A 22,569-nucleotide genomic window follows, 5' to 3' on the forward strand; every position below is an offset into this window, starting at 1 on the left:
CTCTTCATTAGTGCCTGTAGGCTGAAAAAATGTGCTTGAATTTCCAAGGTAAATGCAAATCCCCTTGGTAATCCAGCAAGGACATGAATACCCAGAATATTTTCAAGTAAGACAGTTCCAATCAGAAATGGGCTCTTTAGTGAGAAAAGTGGTGTCCTCCTGAACGGCAGAGAACTCACGCTCCCACCCAGTCCTAAACATCAATTCTGGAAACGACCGTCACAGTTCGGCTTCATCTTCCACCTGACCTGGGTAGGCAGGGATGTCAGTGACTTCATCACAAACAAGGAGTGCGAGGCAAAGGAATTCAAACACAAATTTTAAAAGCCAATGTATCAGTTACTCAGTAAGTTAAAAATACGGCTGCCAGAGTGTATATTAATAAAGTCACTGGGACAGCGCCCATTTTGTGCACATGAAGTCCAATTTGTTTTCAAAAGCAGCATTTCAAAAAGAGCAGCGTAAGCATGTTATTTACCTCAATGCAGGCAGCAACCAAAGACTCTAAAAACTGACACCGAGAACCAGGAAATGGAAGTAGGGCCGAAATTACAGGGAGGGAAACTGTGACTTTGCATTTTACATGCTTCAGTATTTTCTATGCAAGGTAGAGCTTTTAAATAATAGTAAGTATACTTAATTGCTAAAGATGGAAAGCCCTAAGATGTGTACCTAGTGGCTGTGCCACTGTCACCATCCTTAGGCAAGTCAGCACCCAGGAGGAGGGAAGAACTTTCTCAGGCTGCACCCAGTGCTTTCCGAGACACCAGGAAACCCAAGGCTCCGAAGCTTCAGGCACACTGCTGTTAACAACTAAGAGCAGAAATAAAATACGTGAGTGTTGACTTTGCACGCAGGGCTATCTTGAGCCACATGAACCTTAGTGCTTGTATCCTTTCAAACCTCAGGACGTACAAGATGCCCTGACTGAGGAAGCTGTTACCAGTAGCTTGTGGTAACCAGGGAAGAACTGCTATCAGTAATGCCTCCCACAAGACGCTCAGTGAGTGTTAGTGTGAAATAACAGGGTGAGCTCTGCCACCTTCCACCATGGAGTCCTAAGTCTAGTAATGCCTCCCACAAGACGCTCAGTGAGTGTTAGTGTGAAATAACAGGGTGAGCTCTGCCACCTTCCACCATGGAGTCCTAAGTCTAGTAATGCCTCCCACAAGACGCTCAGTGAGTGTTAGTGTGAAATAACAGGGTGAGCTCTGCCACCTTCCACCATGGAATCCTAAGTCTAGTAATGCCTCCCACAAGACGCTCAGTGAGTGTTAGTGTGAAATAACAGGGTGAGCTCTGCCACCTTCCACCATGGAGTCCTAAGTCTAGTAATGCCTCCCACAAGACGCTCAGTGAGTGTTAGTGTGAAATAACAGGGTGAGCTCTTCCACCTTCCACCATGGAGTCCTAAGTCTAGTAATGCCTCCCACAAGACGCTCAGTGAGTGTTAGTGTAAAATAACAGGGTGAGCTCTTCCACCTTCCACCATGGAGTCCTAAGTCTAGTAATGCCTCCCACAAGACGCTCAGTGAGTGTTAGTGTGAAATAACAGGGTGAGCTCTTCCACCTTCCACCATGGAGTCCTAAGTCTAGTAATGCCTCCCACAAGACGCTCAGTGAGTGTTAGTGTAAAATAACAGGGTGAGCTCTGCCACCTTCCACCATGGAGTCCTAAGTCTAGTAATGCCTCCCACAAGACGCTCAGTGAGTGTTAGTGTAAAATAACAGGGTGAGCTCTGCCACCTTCCACCATGGAGTCCTAAGTCTAGTAATGCCTCCCACAAGACGCTCAGTGAGTGTTAGTGTGAAATAACAGGTGAGCTCTGCCACCTTCCACCATGGAGTCCTAAGTCTAGTAATGCCTCCCACAAGACGCTCAGTGAGTGTTAGTGTAAAATAACAGGGTGAGCTCTTCCACCTTCCACCATGGAGTCCTAAGTCTAGTAATGCCTCCCACAAGACGCTCAGTGAGTGTTAGTGTGAAATAACAGGGTGAGCTCTGCCACCTTCCACCATGGAGTCCTAAGTCTGTGCCTGGTCACATATAACCTGGGTGACCATCTACCCTGTCTTCTTCAGAGGACATGATGAATGTGGGTCAAACAAGACAGCCATGTGGGAAGCCATGTCAATGCGTCAACTTGGGCTGTGTGACAGAACACCATGGGCTGGGGGACTTACACCACAGACACTTATTGGCTCTCGGTTCTAGAAGCTGGAAGCCCACGATCAAGATATCGGCGGGGCTGGATTTTTGCCTTGCAGACATCTGTCCTCTCCCTGTGTCCTCACGTGGGTCTTCCCTCTGTGTGTATCTGTGTTCCAATCTCATCTTCTCACAAGGACAGCGGTTGTTGGATTATAGCCCATCCCGATAACCTCATTTTAATTTAGTCACCTCTTTTAAATCCCCTATATGCAAGCACAGTCACATTCTGAGGTCCTGGCGGTTACGGCTTCCAGGAATGAATTTGGTGAGGCACAGTTCAGCCTGGAACGCCACGTGAATACTGCACAAATGTACTCTGAATCATTTCATCTGAGATAATCATACAAGGAGGTTTAGATACACACACCGGTATAAACACCCTCTTCCCACGCCCCCGCAGATACTAATTTTCAAGTACTTGCTTCACGCCATGTTACCGAGCCTGAAGTCAGTATAACAGAAGATCTCAGAGAACTTTTGCCTTGCAAATGGTTTGGTTTCTGCGGCTATAAGATCCCTTAAACACCATTATTCTCGCTTCTGTTGGTGTGTCTAGATCCCTGAGTAGGTACCATAAACCACAGGACTATTTGATGCTACGAGTTTTTTATTGTGCTAAAAATGTACATACGGTGAAACCCAGCCTGTGTGTAATTCTATCAGTTCTGACAAACAGTGTACACATCCGTGAAACTAACATCCTGCCCATGACATGGAACATTTCCATCCCCAATAGTTCCCTGTGCCCTCCTTAGTCTATCCACACCCCTCTAAGCAACCACAGTTTTGCCTATTTGAACTTCCCGTGAAACACAGCAGTTCTTAAGAAGTGATGTCTGACCGACTCCCTGCTTGCGTGCTAAATGATGAATGCAGCAGTCCCCTAGCTTCCTTCTCCTGTTCTAATGCCACATACCAGCCAAGGCATGTCATTTTCACATCATCCTACATGTGGGGAAATATTTTTTATTCTGCATGGAATAGAATAGTATGCATTAATCATAAAATTTTCTGTAATAGCCTTGACTTAACTTTTCACTTATAAAATTACAACCTTCACTCATTTCCAACATCAGCATCCAGAAAATGGTTACTCCCAGGTTTCCACATCTTGCTGGAGAAAACCACAATTAATGACACCACATATCTAGATTCCAACGTGAGCTCAGCTGCCATTCTGTGTGTTCCTCAATCATTCCCAACTCACCCGTGGATGCTGTCCTACGTCTCACCACAGGGTCAGCAGGGCCCAGGATGACAATGGGCCTCCCTGCCTCTTCCGCTGTCACGATCCTCTGCCTCAGGGCTGCCATCATCACTCTCCCTCCTTTTCCTGAATCCCAGCACCACCAGCTCCTCCAGGGCACCCTCCAGGGGTTCTCTCCTCCCCTGCCTCCACTTTGTCTCTACTCAGTCCTCCCACCCATCAGCAAACATACTCACACTGTCTCCCCATCCCAAAAAAGAAACTTCCTCATTTCCTCAAAACATTAAACACAAAATGACGACGTGTTCCAGCAATTCAACTTCTGGGTATATCCCCAAAAGAACAAAAGAAGTGAGAGGTATCTATATGCCCAAATTCACGGCAGCATTACACTCACAACAGTGAAAAGGTGGAGGCAAATCTAGTGTCCATCCACAGATTCGTGGATTGACAAGGGGTGGTCCATCCACACAATGGAGTGTTATTCAGCCTTCAAAGGAAAAGAGATTCTGACACGTGCCACAACATGGAGGAACCTCGAATACGGTGTGCCGAGCAAAAGCAGCCAGTCACAAAAGGACAAATATACGTGACTCCATTTCTGTGAGGTACCAACGGTACTCAAATTCTCAGAGACGGAAAGTAGAACGGTGGTTGCCCGGGCCTGGGGAGAGGAGAGAACGGGGAATTAGTGCTGAATGGTGAATGGATACAGAGTTTCAGCTGGGGAAGATGAAAAGCATTCTGTGGATGGATGGCGGAGGTAACCGTAAGGTGACTTAATAATCCCCCAAATGCCCAATCCCATCCCGAATCCTCACAACTCCAAGGCACCTGACACTGCTAACCAACTTCTACAGCATTAAGCCTGCTGCTTCCCAGCTCTCATTCTGCAATTGTTGAAGGACAGTTAAATGTGCATGTATGTGTGTGCATGCACATGCGTGCGTGCACATACATTATGAATAGTAGTGGGTGTGCATTTCAGTACATGTATGCATATAGACTATGTTTTTATAATTCCACTCACTCAACATCTACTACCATTATCAGCCATCCCCCAAGTATTTCATTCGTCATCCCATATAATCCCCCCAAATTGCCCTATATTGCTTTCTGACTCCATCTACACCACCACTTTCTTCTTGGTTTCTTTGCTGGCGCCATGATATGGTGGAGTCCTTGGGTTCTGTCCCTCCTCATCTGCCCAGGTGAGCTCACACACGTTCACGGCTCACCACCATCTCTGCAGTGCTGGCTCTGAGTCTTCCTTTCCAGCCCAGGCCTGTGTGCTGAGCTCCAGACACCACACCCATGTGTCCACCCAACATCTCCCAAGAGCCTCTCAGAGTCAGGACAGCCAATACTGACCCCGTTCTCTCTCCACCCTTCCCTCCTGCCCAAATCCACTCCAACATCTATGCTCCTTGTTTTAAAACCTCTGCTGTCCCCCTGAAGCAGCAAGAGAAAGGAAAGACCTCCTCGCTCCGATTCCTAATGGAAGGATTTGTACAGTGACCCTCCCAGCATGGATCTCTTGTTAATAAATGAGTAGGAAGCACTAGGAACACAGTATGTTCACGTCTCCAGGTGAATCTTCAGGAGACACAGTCTTATATAAATCAGATAAGCACCATAAAACTTGGTATGGGGTCAGAGCGGAGATAATTTTCCAAACCAACTATCCAAACCATCCCATGGCCATCGGGTCAAGACTCGGTTCTGCCTCCAGCAAGCTTCTCTCTGACTTGGCCGACAGTGTGCAACTATCTTTGAGAAACACAGCCGCATGCTCCTTGGATCAGAGGCTCTAAGGAGTGTAAAAAAGGAACCCAGCCCTGATTCTAATTTTTCTTCTTGGAGAAATCACGTTTTGTTTTTCATATCAAAGACGGGAACTCTGAGGGCAGAGTACTCTGCCGAGAACCAGTTCTGCTCTGCAACTTGTCCCAGTTATCAGGAAAACACAAGTTCCACGGAAGCCCCATCAGGGCACACACAGCCCCACATCAGGGCAGGCTGTCACTTCCTCTCATTCCCTCGAGAGTCCACCTGGCTAAAGAGGCTCCAGCGGCCTGATTTGAGGGCACACCACCACATGGAGGGCCCCTGCCACCTCCACCCCCACCCCCCTCCGCGATGGGCCTCTCGGACTGGGAAAAACAGAAGACGGAAAGGCTGTTTGCACTTGTTAGCAACGCTGGCGCTGCTCCCTGTCCACATTTCACTCTCCCCAATCATAAAATCACACACTTGACCCGTTCACATGACAAAGCCTCCCTTAGAGCCCCCAGAGGTGCCTGATCCCAAAACAGCACTGTCAGGGCAGCAGCCTCAGTCCTCATGGATTGAGCTCTGCCTCAGACACACTTCGGTGCACACACTCATACCCACTTATTCAGCCCCTAGTGGGTGAGAAATGCCTGCCAGAGCAGTGGGCCCCACGGGATTTTCAGTGTCGCGGTTTCCTGGAGTCTGTTTTGGTGGGCTAAAGTATAATCAGTTAATCCTTCTCACTGGACAGAAACCAGGGGCAGTGACCAATCCTCTCTCTGTCCCAGCTCTTTCAAACCAAAGCCAGGGTCTCTGAGAAGGCGATAAACCGCATGTTTTCATGCTGAGCATCAGTGCAGATCTGTGATGGGCACCTGTGAGTTCCTCAGGTAACTCTCCCTGGGACAGATCAACAGGTCTCTAAAGGTTCTGGGCGCTGGCCTCCACATTTGTCACCATTCCTGTGGTCCCTCTTCAGTGGCAGCTGCTCCCCAGCCTCCCTGTCCCACATGGAAAAGCTAAAATGAAGTGTCCTGCGGCCACGGTTGCTGGAATCCTTCAGACACCCCCCACCCACCTTGTGCAGTGGGAAGGCACAAATCCTACCAGCCCCTCTAAGACCCAGGAAACTCTCCCTGTGCTGCATCCAAAGATGCCCGCCATTCCCAAACACAGAGATCCAGGGAAGGGGCCCTGCCTTGGGGATAAGTGCATTACCAAACAGTCAAGAAGCAGGATTAACTAATTATACTTCAGCCCACCAAAACAGACTCCGGGAAACCGCAATGCTGAATCCCAGGGACTCACTGCTCAGAAGGGTATTTCTCATCCACTGGGGGCTGCATAAGGGAGCATGAGTGTGTTCACCAAAACGTGTCTGAGGCAGAGCTCAATGCCCTAGAGGTTTATTTTGCCAAGGTCGGGATGTACCCGGGCAAAAGAAACACAAGTTACAGTAGGGTCTGTAGCCTGAGCTTTTTTCCAAAGAGACGTCTGGGAAAGAGCAAGCAGAAGGGGAAAAGGAGGGAGAAATGGCCATGGAGCACGTGGCTTTGATCAGCGCTCAGTGAATCTGCATCTTACATATGAAAAGAAGGGGGTAGGGGAAAAGTCATGTATGCATTCTTCTCAGGCTCAGCAAACCTACATTTTACATATGGAAGCATGTGAAATCACAGCTATCGGTTACACGGTGTGGGATAAAAGGGAAAGTGGTTTTTTACATGGCTCAGTTCCCAGACTTAACTGTCCCTCTGGCACAGGGAGTCTGGGGTCTGCATATTTCATTTTCCTTTCACAAATGCATGGTCTACTGGGCAAACCCTGAGATGAAGATGGCTAGAGGGGCACCACAGTCCCTGGAGGGGGCACTGGCAGGCAGTCCACAGCCACTCAGGCTGAGACCCTCGCTCTAGAAAAGGGAGGAGGTGCAGGTACCACTAAGATTTAAGGATGGATGGTCAGACTGCAGACGAAGACCAGAAGAAACAGGGTTGCCAGGCCAGACTGACACCTCACTTCATCACAGAAAAGCAGATGTGTTGGGGTGGCCATGTGCCCAACTGCTATGGTCTAAATGTTTGGGTCCCCCCAAAATATCTATGTTGAAATACTAACCCCCTATGTGATTGTATTAGGAGGTGGGGCTTTTGGGGGTGATTTGGTGATGAGGGTGGAGCCCTCAGGAATGGAATCAGTGCTGAGACTCTGGGGTTTACAAGAAGAAACACATATGTGCTCTTCTTATTTCCTGGCACGCAGCTCCTAACTAACACTTGGAATCTCCAAGGTGGTGTGCCTTTTTTTTGTGCCAAGAAGATAAGTGATAGTGAGGGGCTCTGGACAGCCTCCGGATGGCGGCTGGTTGCCAAGTGAACCAACCCTGTGATTAGTGTGTTGGAACTTCCAGGCCCACAATCCACCACCACCCCTCACCTTAGGGGAGGGAAGAGGGGGCAAAGGTTGAGCTGATCACCCACCAACCAATGATGTAATCAGTCAGGCTATGCAGTGATGCTTCCATAAAAACTCAAAATAACTGGGTTTGGAGAGCTGCCAGGTGCTGAACACAGGAAGGTTCCTGGAGGGTGGTGTCCAGAGAAAGCCCCACACCCCTTTCCACATAGAAAAGGTTACCCCGTGCATCTCTTCCACCCGGCCGTTCATGTGTCCTTTCTAGTATCCTTTAAATAACTGAATAAATGCAAGCAATAATGTTTCTCTGAGTTCCTCAACCATCCCAGCCATCTCACCTCTGGAGAAGGAAGTTGTGGGAACCCCAATTTATAGATGATCAGTCAGAGGTACAGGTCACAACCTGGGACTTGCAACTGGCATCCGCAGTGGAAGCATCTGAGCCCTCAACCTGTGGGATCTGATGCTAGCTCCAGGTAGACAGCGTCAGGCCTGAATGCTGAATCAGAGGACACCCAGCTGACGTCTGCTGGAGAATTGCTTGCTGTATGGGAAAACATCCCACACACATCTGGGTCACCAGAGAAGTATTCTGTATTGAGAGTGAGAGCAGGAAAAATTGTGTTTTTCTCTAACTCGAACACTGTCCTTATAAATTAAGAGGCCAAAGCGAGCTAGCTCACCCCTTCCTCTGAGTGAGGACACAGCAAGAAGGCAAGATCCACAAGGAAGCAGACTCTCCACGGGCAATGAATCTACCACCACCTTGACCTTGGGCGTCTGGCCTCCAGAATTGGGAGAAATAAGTGCTTGTGGGTTTTGTTTGTTTGTTTTTGAGATGGAGTCTTGCTCTATCACCCAGGCTGAAGTGCAGTGGTGTCATCTCGGCTCGCTGCAACCTCCACCTCCCAGGTTCAAGCAATTCTTCTGCCTCAGCCTCCCAAGTAGCTGGGACTAGAGGCACGTGCCACCAAGCCTGGCTAAGTTTTTGTATTTTTAGTACAAATGGGGTTTCATCATATTGGCCAGGCTGGTCTTGAACTCCTGACCTTGTGATCTGCCTGCCTTGGCCTCCTAAAGTGCTAGGACCACAGGCGTGAGCCACCGCGCCCAGCCCAATGCTTCTTGTTTTTAAGCCATGGGCTCTATGGCATTTTGTTAGAGCAACACTGCAGAGACTAAGACACCAACTAACACTCCTTTCCCAGGCCACACTGGCTTAGGAGTGGCCATGGGACCCAGTTCTGACTAAAGAGGTGTGTGGGGAAGTCTGCTAGGTGGTTCTTGGAAGGTTTTTTCTTTCCTGAACAGGTTCCCCCAGTTTCTGTTTCCAATTCTTGCTGCCTGGAAGATAGACATGCTACCTGGAGAGATAGTAGCCCCGCAGGAATCCTCAGACAATATGCACAGGGCAAAGCCAACATGCCGAAGCTGGCCAGCAGAAAGGAGGAGCCCGGTCCTCAGTGGCACCATAGGGAGTGGGATCACTGCTTCCTCCTGACATACATGTATACTGTTTCACTTCTGTATTAGTTTTCTACGGCCGCCACAACAAATCACCTCAAATTTAGCAGCTGAAAACAACACAGATTTATGATCTTGCATTTCTGTAGGTTGGAAGTCCCACACAGGTCTCCCTGCAGAGACCCTGGTGGTGAATCCATTATCGTGCCTTTTCCCGCTCCTAGACGCCACACACCTTCCTTGGCTCTTATCTACCCTCCTCCACTCCTGACTTCCAGAGCCAGGAGCAGGGTATCTCTTGGGCCATTCTTCCACAGTCACCTCTTTCCTTCTGATTCTCGTCTGCCTCCACCTTCCACTTATGGGATTTTCTTCTCCCCAAGATAATCCAGGATAACATCCCTTTTCAAGGTCAACTGACCAGCCATCTTAATTCCATCCACAACCTTAACTCCCCTTTACCAAGTAACCTAACATGTTCCAGGGATTAAGTCATGGACACTCTAGGGTTGCAGGGGGTGGGGAGTTGCACTATTCTGCCAATTGCAAATTCTTACAACAAGCAAACTCTTTTTGTTTTGTTTTGAGACGGAGTTTCACTCTTGTTACTCAGGCTGGAATGCAATGGTGCGATCTTGGCTCACCGCAACCTCCACCTCCTGGGTTCAGGCAATTCTCCTGCCTCAGCCTCCTGAGTAGCTGGGATTACAGGCACGTGCCACCATGCCCAGCTAACTTTTTGTATTTTTAGTAGAGATGGGGTTTCACCATGTTGACCAGGATGGTCTTGATCTCTTTCTTGACCTCGTGATCCACCCGCCTCGGCCTCCCAAAGTGCTGGGATTACAGGCGTGAGCCACCGCGCCCGGCCGAATATTTTGATATTTACTTTAAAAAATGGGCTTGGCTGGGTGCAGTGGTTCATGCCAGTAATCCCAGCACTCTGGGAGCTAGAGGCAGGTGAATCACCTGAGATCAAGAGTTTGAGACCAGCTTGGGCAATATGGTGAAACCCCATCTCTATTAAAAATACACACAAAAAAAATTAGCTGGGTATGGTGGCACAGATGCCTGTAATCCTAACTACTCAGGAGGCTGAGGCAGAAGAAACGCTTGAACCCGTGAGGCAGAGGTTGCAATGAGCCAGGATCGAGCTGCTACATTCTGGCTTGGGTGACAGAGCGAGGCTCTGTCACAAAAACAAAGCAGGGGAGGGGCTTAAGCAATTTCCAGTTACTTAATTTTTTTAACCTAATAAGCCCAACAAGATCTTTCTCCTTTCTAATTAAAGCTACCAGGTGCGCACCTTAGAAAACAGTGGCCTGTAGGTGGGTCGCCCTTCTCTGTTGATGCAAGCCATCCTAAAACAGCACCTCAGGGAGGGAGTCTCAGTGGGCTCCAGCCCTTTGTGAATGAAGGGATTCTGTGAATTTAAAACACACACCGCTGACCTTCAAGAATCTCCCTGACAGGTATCTCCCAAACATTCAGTCCTGACATACGTATCTCCACAACATGGAATTCACCTACTTCCAGAACGTCGGGATGGGTACCCAGGACAGCTCTGCCTGCCTGCTGCTTAAAACCGAGCCCAGGTCACAGAGCCCTCTCTGTACTGTACCCTAAATGCATTTAAGCGACTGTTTCAGAGTCCTAGTACTGAATGTTGAGTGACTTATAAAACTAAGTGCGATACTTACTGGGAGGCACAGAAACCATCAACCGACCAAAAGGCTTGTTTCAGAACAAACACACATGAACCAATAATGCAGAGGTTAATTTTTTTCAAATCGATAATACAGTTCACATGCAAGAGCTTCTGAAAACTCTTCCATATGATAAATATCAATTACATCAACAGAGATGAAGATCACACTACTCAGCCCGGTGAATCAAATCTAATCCAGCTCTTTCCATCCTGTTTTCTGGATATTTTGTATTATTATAAATTAGTTTTGAAAAATTAATCTGAAAAAGTTTAAAGACATAAATAAAATCTGGGATTTGCAGAGATGTGATGGTCCAAGAGCCCCATTCCAAGAACGTGGTTCTCATGCAGCTCCACACAGAGGTCTCTTCCCCACCCCTGGCCTGAAGGTCCCCAGCCTGGGGCGGAGCACCTGTGGCTGGGCATGGTGGCTCACGCCTGTAATCCTAGCACTATGGGAGGCCAAGGCACAAGGATCACAAAGTCAGGAGTTCAAGACCCACCTGGCCAGCATGGTGAGACACCATCTCTACTAAAAATACAAAAATTAGCTGGGCATGGTGGCGTATGCCTGTAATCTTGGCTACTCGGGAGGCTGACTGGGACCCGGGAGGCAGAGGTTGCAGGGCGCTGAGATCACACCACTGCACTCCAGCCTAGGCTACACAATGAGACTCCATCTCAAAACAAGCAAACAAAAAAACCCAATGGTACTGCATCTGCATGAAACGACTCAAAAGAGTTGAGAGAATGTTGCAATCACTGAAGAATGGGCTGAATGAGAAAGAAAGAGTAGTGGACATTGAAAGCTTAATTGCCATACTTAGCTTTTCTTTCTCTTCTTTTTTTGAGACAGAGTCTCACACTGTTGCCCAGGCTGTAGTGCAGTGGTGCAATCTCGGCTCACTGCAGTCTCTGCCTCCTGGGTTCAAGCAATTCTGCCGCAGCCTCCTGAGTAGCTGGGACTATAGGCGTGCACCACCACGTCCAGCCAATTTTTTTGTATTTTTAGTAGAGATGGGTTTCACCATGTTGGCCAGGATGGTCTTGATCTCCCGGCCTCATGATCCGCCTTCCCCGGCCTCCCAAAGTGTTGGAATTATAGGCATGAGCCACTGTGCCCAGCTGCTTTTGTTTTAATCTAGGAAACTAACCTCATGAGAACAGAGGAGTCTCTGTGAACCTGAGAAAGAGACAGGCCAAGGGAGGCAGGGCAGCATGAAGAGACATCTGAACTATGAGAAGCTCAGAGAAGGAAGCAACCAGGGACAGCAGGATCTCCACGAAGGGATGTGTTTGAGCTGAGGTGCTGGCCATGGTGCTGACAGGGGTCAGCTTGGGGAGGCCCAGGGAGGCGGAAGATGAAGGCCTGATCACTGACTGGTTAGAAAGACAGGGACAGGAAGAAGAAGGAGCTTGGCAGGTGAAGTGCAGACACAAATACCTACCCTTCTCTGCTTTCACAATGTGATAAATATGAATGATCACCTTTTATGTCCTTTATAGGACAAAAACCTCAGCAGAATAAATAACCAACATGTGAGTCACACTAAAGAACCACTCTGAAGCACAGAAGAATAAGCAGAGTTAAGATGAAGATAACAAAAACTTTACGAAAGAAGAAAACAGAAGTTTGTTACAACAAAGGTACACTTCTTACTAGAACGTGGTAGCTTAAGACTCAAGACCAATTATTTTTCTCATCCTCAAAGATCCTATATCACCTCATGGTTTTAATTAAATATTTTTGTTGAGTACTATAATTCTCTATCTTTTAAATACGGCTTCACATTATGGTGAAATCAGGAACACCCTAAGTATTTATCTACATTAAGAAGTGTTTAAGTGGTGTCCTTCCTCTGCAAACTCATCAGTGTCTGTTATTTTTTGACTTTTTAGTAACAGCCATTCTGACTGGTGTGAGACGGTATCTCACCGTGGTTTTGATTTGCACTTCTCTAACGGTAAGTGATACTGAGCATTCTTCATAGCTTTGTTGACCTCATGTATGTTTTTGAAAAATGTCCGTTTATGTCTTTTGCCCACTTTTTAATAGGGTTCTTTGGTTTTTGCTTATACATTTGTTTAAGTTCCTTGTAGATTCTGAATATTAGACCTTTGTCAGCTGTGTAGTTTGCAAATATTTTCTCCCATCCTGTAGGTTGTCTGTTTTCTCTAGTTTCTTTTCCGTGCAGAAGCTCTTTAATTAGGAACCATTTGTCAGTTTTTGCTCTTGTTGCAATTGCTTTTGGTGTTGTCATGAAATCTTTGCCAGTTTCCATGTCCAAAATGGTATTTCCTGGGTTATCTTCCAGGGTTTTTATAGTTTTGGGTTTTTACATTTAAGTCTTCAATCCATCTTCAGTTGATTTTTGTATATGGTGAAGGGAAGGGGTCCAGTTTCAGTCTTCTGCATATGGTTAGCCAGCTATCCTAGCACCATTTATTGAATAGGGGAGTCCTTTCCCCATTGCTTGCTTTGCTGGTGGGAGTATAAATTAGTTCACCCAATGTGGAAAGCAGAGTGACAATTCCTCAAAGAGCTAAAAACAGAATTCCCATTCAACCCAGCAATCCCAGTAATGGGTATAAACCCAAAGCAATATAAATCATTCTATCATAAAGACATATGCACATGTAGGTTCTCTGCAGCGCTATTCACAACAGCAAAGACACTGAATCAACCTAATGCCCATCAGTGGTAGACTGGATAAAGAGAATGTGGTACACACACACCATGGAATACTATGCAGCCATTAAAAAGAAAGAGATCATGCCCTTTGCAGAAACATAGACGGCCAACATCCTTAGCAGACTAATGCAGAAACAGAAAACCAAATGCTGCATTTTCTCACTTGTAAGTGGGAGCTAAACAATGAGAACACGTGGACAGAAAGAGGGAACAACAGACCCTGGGTCCTACTCAAGGGAGGAGGGAAAGAGGAGAGAGATTCAGGAGAAAAAAAAAAATGACTGTTGGAAACTATGCTTAGTACTCAGGTGAGGAAATAATCTGTATACCAAACCCCTAAGTGAAGAGTTTACACCTATATAACAAACCTGCACAAGTACCCCAAACCTAAAATAAAAGTTAAAAGAAAAAGAAGTGTTAACAGCTCCAAATAAATAAGAGTTAACTGCCTACTCCCTGCAGTGATTCCCACTGAGCCTCTGGTGGCCCCACCCCAATCCCCATGGGTCATGGAAAAAGTGACTGGGTCTCCCTGATCCCTCACTGATGATAGGGGGGTGGCAGCTCACTCCCTCCGTATCTCATGCTGGCGTTTGCCTGTTAGTGTCCATGGACTTCTCCACATGCTCCCCCATCCCCTTCTCGCCTCTCCCACAGGAGTCTGCAGGAGCAGGCCGGCAGGTGCTTCAGCTGAGCATCTGCAGACACAGCACACAGACCTCACAGAGAAAAGGCACCCCCAGACCACATCACAAAGAGCTCATGTGGCAGGTGTGGGGGACTGAGAGGGGCTGGTCGAAGTCAGGCATGTCCATACTGGGAGGCAGAGGACAGGCAGGGGTCACGGCAGCTGTGGATGCCTGGGGCATGACTGCAATGTAGGAAAGGATGGTTCAGGAACAGCCCAAAGCTCTACCCTGCCCACCACAGGAGGGTCCTCACCATTTGTGAGGGACTAAGACTGCAGGCAGGGAAGCCCCCCTCCCCACCGGAATCTTGCAGGGCTCCCTCAAGAGGCCACTGCTCCTACCACAGTCCTTGTCCTGCCCATCCCAGTGACCTGACGGGCCCCACCCCCCCTGCAAGTCCTGCTCACTGGCAAGCCTGGCTGGGAGGCAATGCTGGGGGCAAAGCCAGTGGGTCCCCCGAAGGCCTTCTGTGCACACCCCTGCCAAGATTCCTGCTCAGCAGAAGATATTTATTGTACTTTAGTATCAGGGCCAAAGCTACAGTTCGTTTTTCAGTTACGTAAATGGGTCTTCACTCAAGGGTTTTAAACCTTTTTCCTAAAAAAGAATTCTATACTATCAAATGCCTCCTTTTTTGTTTGAGGAGTCTTGCTTTGTCACCAGCCTGGAGTGCAGTGGCGTGATCTTGGCTCACTGCAACCTCAGCCTCCTGGTCCAAGCGATTCCCCTGCCTCAGTCTCCCAAGTAGCTGGGACAATAGGTGCACGCCACCACACCAGGCTAATTTTTTGTGTTTTAGCATACACAGGGTTTTACCATGTTGCCCAGGATGGTCTCGATCTCCTGACCTCATGATCTGCCTGCCTCGGCCTTCTAAAGTGCTGGGATTACATGTATGAGCCACTGCACCTGGCCTCAAATGCCTACTTTTTATATTGTTAACTTCCACTCCTCTAAAATGCCTGCTTTCTAACCCTGATTTTATACATTTTTCTATATAGACAACTCTCGATTAATTCCCTAAGCCAAACCCAGAAACGTTTAACACACACTTTATTGACACTGAGGCACAAATGCCCGGTGGCCTAGCGTGTTACCCACAACCCTCTACTTCCTCAGATGCACTCGCAGCCCCCACCCCACCCCCGTCTCCCATTCCCCATCCTGAAGCAGGCAAGAGGGGAAGTGGATATTGGGGATCCTGAGACAGCAGGGATTTGGGGCAAGCAGTAACCAGAGAAGGGAACCCACAACCCTTCGCCGCCATCAGCTCCTAGTAGCCTCTGAAACACTGGGGAGGAGGCCTCATGCCACAAGGTATAGAATGGAGCTCAGCTAATGTGAGCAAATAAGCGGAACATGGACTGCTTTGCTATTCCATCTGTATCTGTTTTCTCGGCACTATCTGGCTTATCAGAGACCACTACACTGCACCACAGCCACAGCCCCACCTGCCTGCCTCTGAGTCCTAAGTGTGGATTTTTAAGAAGGATGGACGGGAATCCTGCAGCGTCGCAGGGCAGGCGTGAGTCCGCGCTCCAGGCTCAAGCGATGCTTCTGCAAGCATGCTGCCCAAATCCATGTCCTTCTACTACTGGGGGGGTCTCTCATTTTTAAAATACAGAATGCATTTCTCATATTTGAAGGAATATATTTAACTGGTGTCTCAACATAACACTTAAGGCAACACCCAAAAGCACAGGGTCAGGGGTAGGGGGAGGAAAGAACAGCTATATCCCAGCAGAGGGGCATGAGGAAGGGAAACAAGGCTGCAGGAACCTGGTCAGGCCGGCCATGCAGCAGGGGATGCAGGATAAGTGGGGAGAAATGAACGGAAAAGCCAACAGAGGTGGAGAGGAAATTAAACAGGAGGAGGCAGAGCCACGTAATGAGCAAATATGAAAGGAAAATGCCTCCCCGCTTCCTGCCCTTTCTAAAACCACCTCGAGGTAACTGACCACACGTAGCCTTCTCTCTCAATAAAAAAGGAGATCAGAAATCTCCCGACTGTTCAGTGGCCTGCCAATGCCACACCACAGTCACCGGCCTTCACTGAACACGCCGGTGCATGGGAGAGAATGTAATAACTTCCTGAGAACCTGCACTTAGGCCCCAGAGGCCGGCAGGACTATTACTGTGGTGCGGTGGTCACGGTGCTGCAGGCACCACTGGACAATTTCACAGCCATGTCCTGGAAGTGGCAGAGGGAGGAGGGCTGTGCCTCACAAGCAGGTGTACTAACCCAGGGATGAAAAGCACACATTTACTTAGCTGAAGAGTGAACTGTGGCTTTTGGCCTGACATTAAAGCACAGTAAATACCTACGGCTGAGCAGAAATCATCACAGGGGTCTGCACAGAAGGCCTGGGGAGGACCCGCTGGCTTTGCCCCCAGCAAACACAGAGCACGGACACCACCACGACCAGGGTGCCCTGGGCCGGGCTGGGTTGCACGCTTCCCGCTGCCTTCTTGTCCAGTGATGTCAATAATACACGCTCGAGGAAAGGAGTGGAGAAGACACAGAAAAGAAGAAGTAACGTGTGTCACCACCAGGAAATAACCACTGCTAATATTCTGAGGTTTCCAATCAGGCTTTTTTTCCTGTACATGCAGACTGTACAAAACTGGAATCCTACTGTATAGGAGGAATCTTGCTATGTTCATCTAGAATGACATGAGACCTTCTCCAGGCCCCTGACTATTCTCTGAAAGCGTGGTTTTAATGGCTATAGAATCTGGGAATGACATAGTATAATCACCCTGCTATTGTCAGATATCCAGGCTGCATCCAGTTTTCAACTACGATAAATAAAGCTTCAGTGAGTCTCTTTACACATAAATTTAACTGGTATCTCTGATTCTATCAACGCTTAGAAAGAGGAAGACTGAGTCAAAGGTCACAAACACTTGTTTTCCAGCAGGTAGCATCACTTGACATTTACTCCACTGGAGTATGCGAGTAGTCATCCTCCAGCACAAACCCATACTGAGAATAAATATTTATAAGACTCCACTGGTTTGGTGGACTCCAAAACAAAGAAGAATTGTTTAGATTTGCGTTTCTCCGATTACTGGTGAGGTTTGGTACAAGTCTATTCTGTCTATTTGCCTTTTCTCTTCAGTGACTTTCCAACAAGAGCCCACTGCTGATATGTTCCATTTGATGTTAATGTTTTCTTATTGATTTATGGCTGCTTTTAGTATAATAGGGATGGATTGGCAGATAGACAGCGTATGTCCTGATTTGCCAATTCTGTTGATAGTGTCTGACACACAGAGGATGCTATTGGATGTGTGGTCAATTGTATCACTCTTTCCCCTTATTATGACTTCCATTGCAAGTACAGTGTCATGGTCCTTCAGCCTGAGATGCAGACCCAGCTCCCCCACTCACTATCTCAGTGACCCTCTCTCTGCCTCAATTTCCTTGATTGAAAGTGGAGGATAATGAGAGTGCATTTAATCTTCATAGTTAGTATGTGGCACACAGCCTCAGAGATGGCCCCAATGCCCCCGCCTCCTATAACGGTATTCACATATAACCCCCGCAGGTCCAGCCAGCAGGGACCGGGGCCTGCGAACAGCCACGTAGTGAGCTTGCAGGCAGATACTCTCCAGTGGTCCCTGGAGACGACACAGTTGCAGCCAACACGTGGTGAGATCCTCGGCCAGAGGCAACCTGCAAAGCTGCGCCAAGATTCCTGGCCCACAAAAACTGGGAAGTCATACACATTTGTTGCTATAAACTGCTACATTTAAGGGTGATTTGCTATGCAGCAGGAGATAACTAATGCATTATACATGGAGAGCACTTAGAACAGTGGCTACGGCAGATCACGCAAAAAGAGCCTAACACATTGATGCTTCCCCCATGGAAAGAGGAAATCCTTCTCCACCTAGGGAAGCTCGGCCTGACTGTGTGATTTGCTCTGACCAATAAATAGAGCCATGGCAATCGTCAAGTCGCCTGCACACAGGAGCCTGCCTCTCGCAACTCCTGAAAACCCGCTGCCTCCATGTGAAGAAGCTCAGCCTCCTGGGGGATGAGACCACAAGGCCCATCACCCCTGCTCACCGCAGCTTGCAGAAAGCCATTCTAACCATGTGGCCCATTACCCCTGCCTACCTCAGCTTCCAGACAGCCATACTGAGTATGTGAGGCCATCATCACCTCATCACCTCATGACCATGAATGAGCCCGGTGAAGAAAGCCACCCAGCCAAGCCCAGCCTGCACGTCCAACCCAAATCACCCACTGGGTGAGTGGTTGTTGGTAGAAGCCGCTGCGTTCTGGAAGAGTGTGTTACACAGCACTTGATCCCTGACACAGCTGCTGTTATTAGCACTATTACTGTCTAGGGATCCGTTACATGGTCACATGTATTTCTTAACAGTATATGTAGGCTTTTACCTTTTAACTAATTCATAGGAAACTTACTTTTGTATACGATATTAGGTGAGGACCTAACAATGTTTTGCCAAACAGCCAGTTTGCCCTTCCCCGTGAGACTATAACACCTTGTTTTCATCTATTAGATTCCAGAGCAGGGGCTCCCGACCTCCAGGACATAGACCACTGTTAGTCCATGGCCTGTCAGGAACCAGGCTGCCGAGCAACAGGTGAAGTGAGCAAAGCTTCATCCGTGTTTACAGCTGCTCATTGCTTGTGTTACCGTCTGAACTTTGCCTCCTGCCAGGTCAGCAGCAGCACCAGATTCTCATAGGAGCCTGAACCCTACTGTAAACCATGCATGCGAGGGATCTAGGTTGTGGCTCCCTCTGAAAATCTAATGCCTGATGATCTGTCACTGTCTCCCAGATGAAACTGCCTAGTTTCAGGAAAACAAGCTCAGAGCTCTCAGTGATTCTACATTATGGTGACTTGCATAATTATTTCGGTATATATTACAGTGTAATAATAACAGAAATAAAGTATGCAATAAATGTAATGCACTTGAATCATCCTGAAATCATCCTCACCCCTTCCCTGACCATGGAAAAACTGACTTCCATGAAACCAGCCCCTGGTGCCCAAAAGGCTGGGGACTGCTGATGTGGAGTATTTTGGGGTATAATTTCTATTGGTATAGTATTAATAGCAGATCTTGACCAAATACCATACAGCTTGTCTATTTTCCTTTTGGCAAGATAATACTGCATGTTCTTCTACTGAGGCACGGCAGGAAAAACGCTCACTAATCCAACTGCATGGAAGAGGGAGGGCAGTGAAGCTGCCAGGGCGGGTGCAGGAGGAGAGGGAGAGCTGCAGCAAGAATCAGGAGACAGGCACACTCACAGCCACCAAAGGGGTGGAGGTGACCCAAGGCCATTTTTCATCCAAAATAGAAACAAAACCTGCCCTAACTTTCTCAGTCAGTCAGCTGCCAAATTCCACGAGCTGATTCTATGCACCACACTAGGCCCTGTGAAGCTGTTGCCAAGGTGCAAGGGACAGCGGGACGGTGCCCCTCCCAGGTGTTCACAACCTCAGAGGGGAGACAGTGCCACCTGCGAAACCCTGGAGAAAATATGGATAAACCAAGATGAACACACATTAATATAATGCACGTAATATAAAATGCAAGGAGAGCTTAGAAGTCCCACAGGTCAGTCATGGACAGCAGCTTAGGGAATGGGAGTTTTCTAAAACTGGGCACGTGGCTGCACAACTGTACAGTGTGTTAAAAATTGGGCCAGGCATGGTGGCTCATGCCTGTAATCCCAACACTTTGAGAGGCCAAGGCATGTGGATCACCAGGTCAGGAGTTCAAGACCAGCCTGATCAAGATAGTGAAACCCCATCTCTACTAAAAACACACAAAAAAATTAGTCAGGTGTGGTGGTGGGCACCTGTAATCCCAGTTACTCAGGAGGCTGAGGCAGGAGAATCGCTGGAGCCCAGGAGGCGGAGGTTGCAGTGAGCTGAGATTCCACCACTGCTCTCCAACCTGGGTGACAGAGTGAGACTCTGCCTCAAAAGAAAAAAAAATCATTGATCTGCAGATTTACAATAGGTGAATAGCACATATTACAATAGGTGAATAGTACAGTCTGTAAATTCTACTGCAACAAAACTTTTTATTTTTATTTTTTGTATTTTTTTGAGACGGAGTTTTGCTCTCGTTACCCAGGCTGGAGTGCAATGGTGCAATCTTGGCTCACTGCAACCCCCGCCTCCTGGGTTCAGGCAATTCTCCTGCCTCAGCCTCCCGAGTAGCTGGGATTACAGGCACACATCTCAACGCCCAGCTAATTTTTTTTGTATTTTTAGTAGAGATGGGGTTTTACCATGTTGACCAGGATGGTCTTGATCTCTTGACCTCGTGATCCACCCGCCTCGGCCTCCCAAAGTGCTGAGATTACAGGCTTGAGCCACCGCGCCCGGCCGACTGCAACAAAACTTTAAAAATGCACAGATGGGAGAAAGAGAGAGAAGTAACCAAAATACCAAGATACTACCAATTGGCAAGTTTTTAATTTGTTTTCCTGCTACCCAACAAAACGTGAGTCTGAGAACAAGGTGAATTATTTTAAAAAGTAAGAAATGATTTCCATATGACACAGCCATTCCACTTGTACCCCAATAATTAAAAGCAGAAGTCGAACAGATATCTGTGCATCTATGTTCACAGCAGCTGCAAGGTGGAAACAACCCAAGTATCCATCAATGGCTGAACAGATACACAAAATGTGGCATATACATATCGCAGAATATCATTTTGCTTTAAAAAGGAGGGAAATGTTGACACATGCTCCAACATGGATAAACCTTAAGGATGTATGCTGAGTGAAATAAGTCAGCCACAAAATGACAAATACTGCAAGATGCCACTCATATGAGTTGCCGAGTAGTCCAATTTGTTGAGGCAGAAAGGAGAATGGGGGGTTCCAGGGGCTGGGGAGGAGGGAGTTCCTGTTCAGTGGGGACCGTTTTAGTGGAGGAAGAGGAAGATTTCTGGAGATGGATTGTGGTGGTGGCTGCACAGCGATGAAAATGTACTTAATGCCACTGAAACGTACTTTTTTTTTTTTTTTGAGATGGAGTATGGCTCTGTCACCCAGGCTGGAATGCAGTGGCATGATCTTGGCTCAGTGCAACCTCTGCCTCCCAGGTTCAAGCGATTCTCCTGCCTCAGCTTCCTGAATAGCTGGGACTATAGGCACATACGACCACACCTGGCTAATGTTTGTATTTTAGTACAGACTGGGTTTCACCATGTTGGCCAGGATGGTCTCGATCTCCTGACCTCATGATCCACCCACCTCACCCTCTCAAAGTGCTGGGATTACAGGCATGAGCCACCACACCTGGCCTGAACCGCACTCTTAAAAATGGCTAACATGGTAAATTTCGTGTTACAGATGTTTCACCATGATTAAAAAAAAAAAAAAGGTAAAGAATGCTGTTTTTGCACAGAAAAGAATGGAAAAGAACAGCTGAGAAACGTGGAAGTGGGTGTCCCTGCAGCTGGGGGCACCTGCATCGCGTGGGGCTCAAACAGCCGCTTTCATTACCGGCTTCTCAACACAATTTCACTTAGACTCTGTTATACACTAGACAGACTTTTAAGTATTAACTTTAAAACACGATGGAGAGTGGTAGGGATGAAAAGAAAATCAAATTACGCACCAATATGCCAGATGTCAATCACGGGCCACACCTGAGAGGGATCATGAGAGCAGAAGGCTCATGAGCACTTCAGGAAGCAAGTGCCAGGCCAAACGCACCTCGTTTTCCCTTTTAATAAGGTTATGGGATTGGCATATTGGAGGAATGCTAAGCAGATGAGGACCTTTATTTCAGCAAGATGTTAACACAGTCTCTCGTGAGGCCTGTGAAGAGAAGGCGAGGTGGAGGGGCCCCCTGGGCAGCGGGCAGTGGGCAGTGAGGCTGCTCAAGGCACAACCTCAGAGACAGCAGGAGCAGCTAGTCCAGCCACAGAGCTCTGGCCAGGCCTGGATGCAGGTCGGGGGACTTGTTTAAAAGGGGCTGACAACATTGGGCCTGTACCCTCAGAGACGAGCCTCCCAGTCGAGATGAGATCATCTCAACAGGCTGGAATGCTAACTTTTCAAGTGAACAGATGAATTTATCAGAGTTACAAGTGTTCTGCATTTTGATACCAAAATTCATTCACTGCCATGAGCAGGAGGCCACAGTGGAAAGGAAAAAGCGTGGGGCTTTATGGGAGCCGCAGCCACTTCACCTGAGGCAGTGCCTATACAGCTTGGAGCTGCCCCAGCTGTAGTGAAAACCACCCAGTGTCCGCCCCTGACAACCCCCACTCAGCACTGGTGCCATGTCCAAAGTGACAAGATGCCCAGAAGCCACCAGAGGAAAACTGGGTGACCAGCCTTCAAATGGGCAAGTAGAAAAAAGAGCTATGCAGGGAATGGGGTGCAGAAGTG

At 47.9% G+C, this 22,569-nt stretch overlaps 1 protein-coding gene across 11 annotated transcripts in view; it reads right to left on the reverse strand.

Annotated features, from left to right (window-relative positions):
• Positions 1 to 22,569, reverse strand: part of ENTREP2 (endosomal transmembrane epsin interactor 2) — a 425,727-nt gene that overhangs the window by 293,576 nt on the left and 109,582 nt on the right. The gene's annotated exons all lie outside the window — the stretch shown is intronic.

The sequence above is a fragment of the Callithrix jacchus genome, chromosome 6 (genome assembly GCF_049354715.1).
Source record: "Callithrix jacchus isolate 240 chromosome 6, calJac240_pri, whole genome shotgun sequence".
Taxonomy (NCBI): Eukaryota; Metazoa; Chordata; class Mammalia; order Primates; family Cebidae; genus Callithrix; species Callithrix jacchus.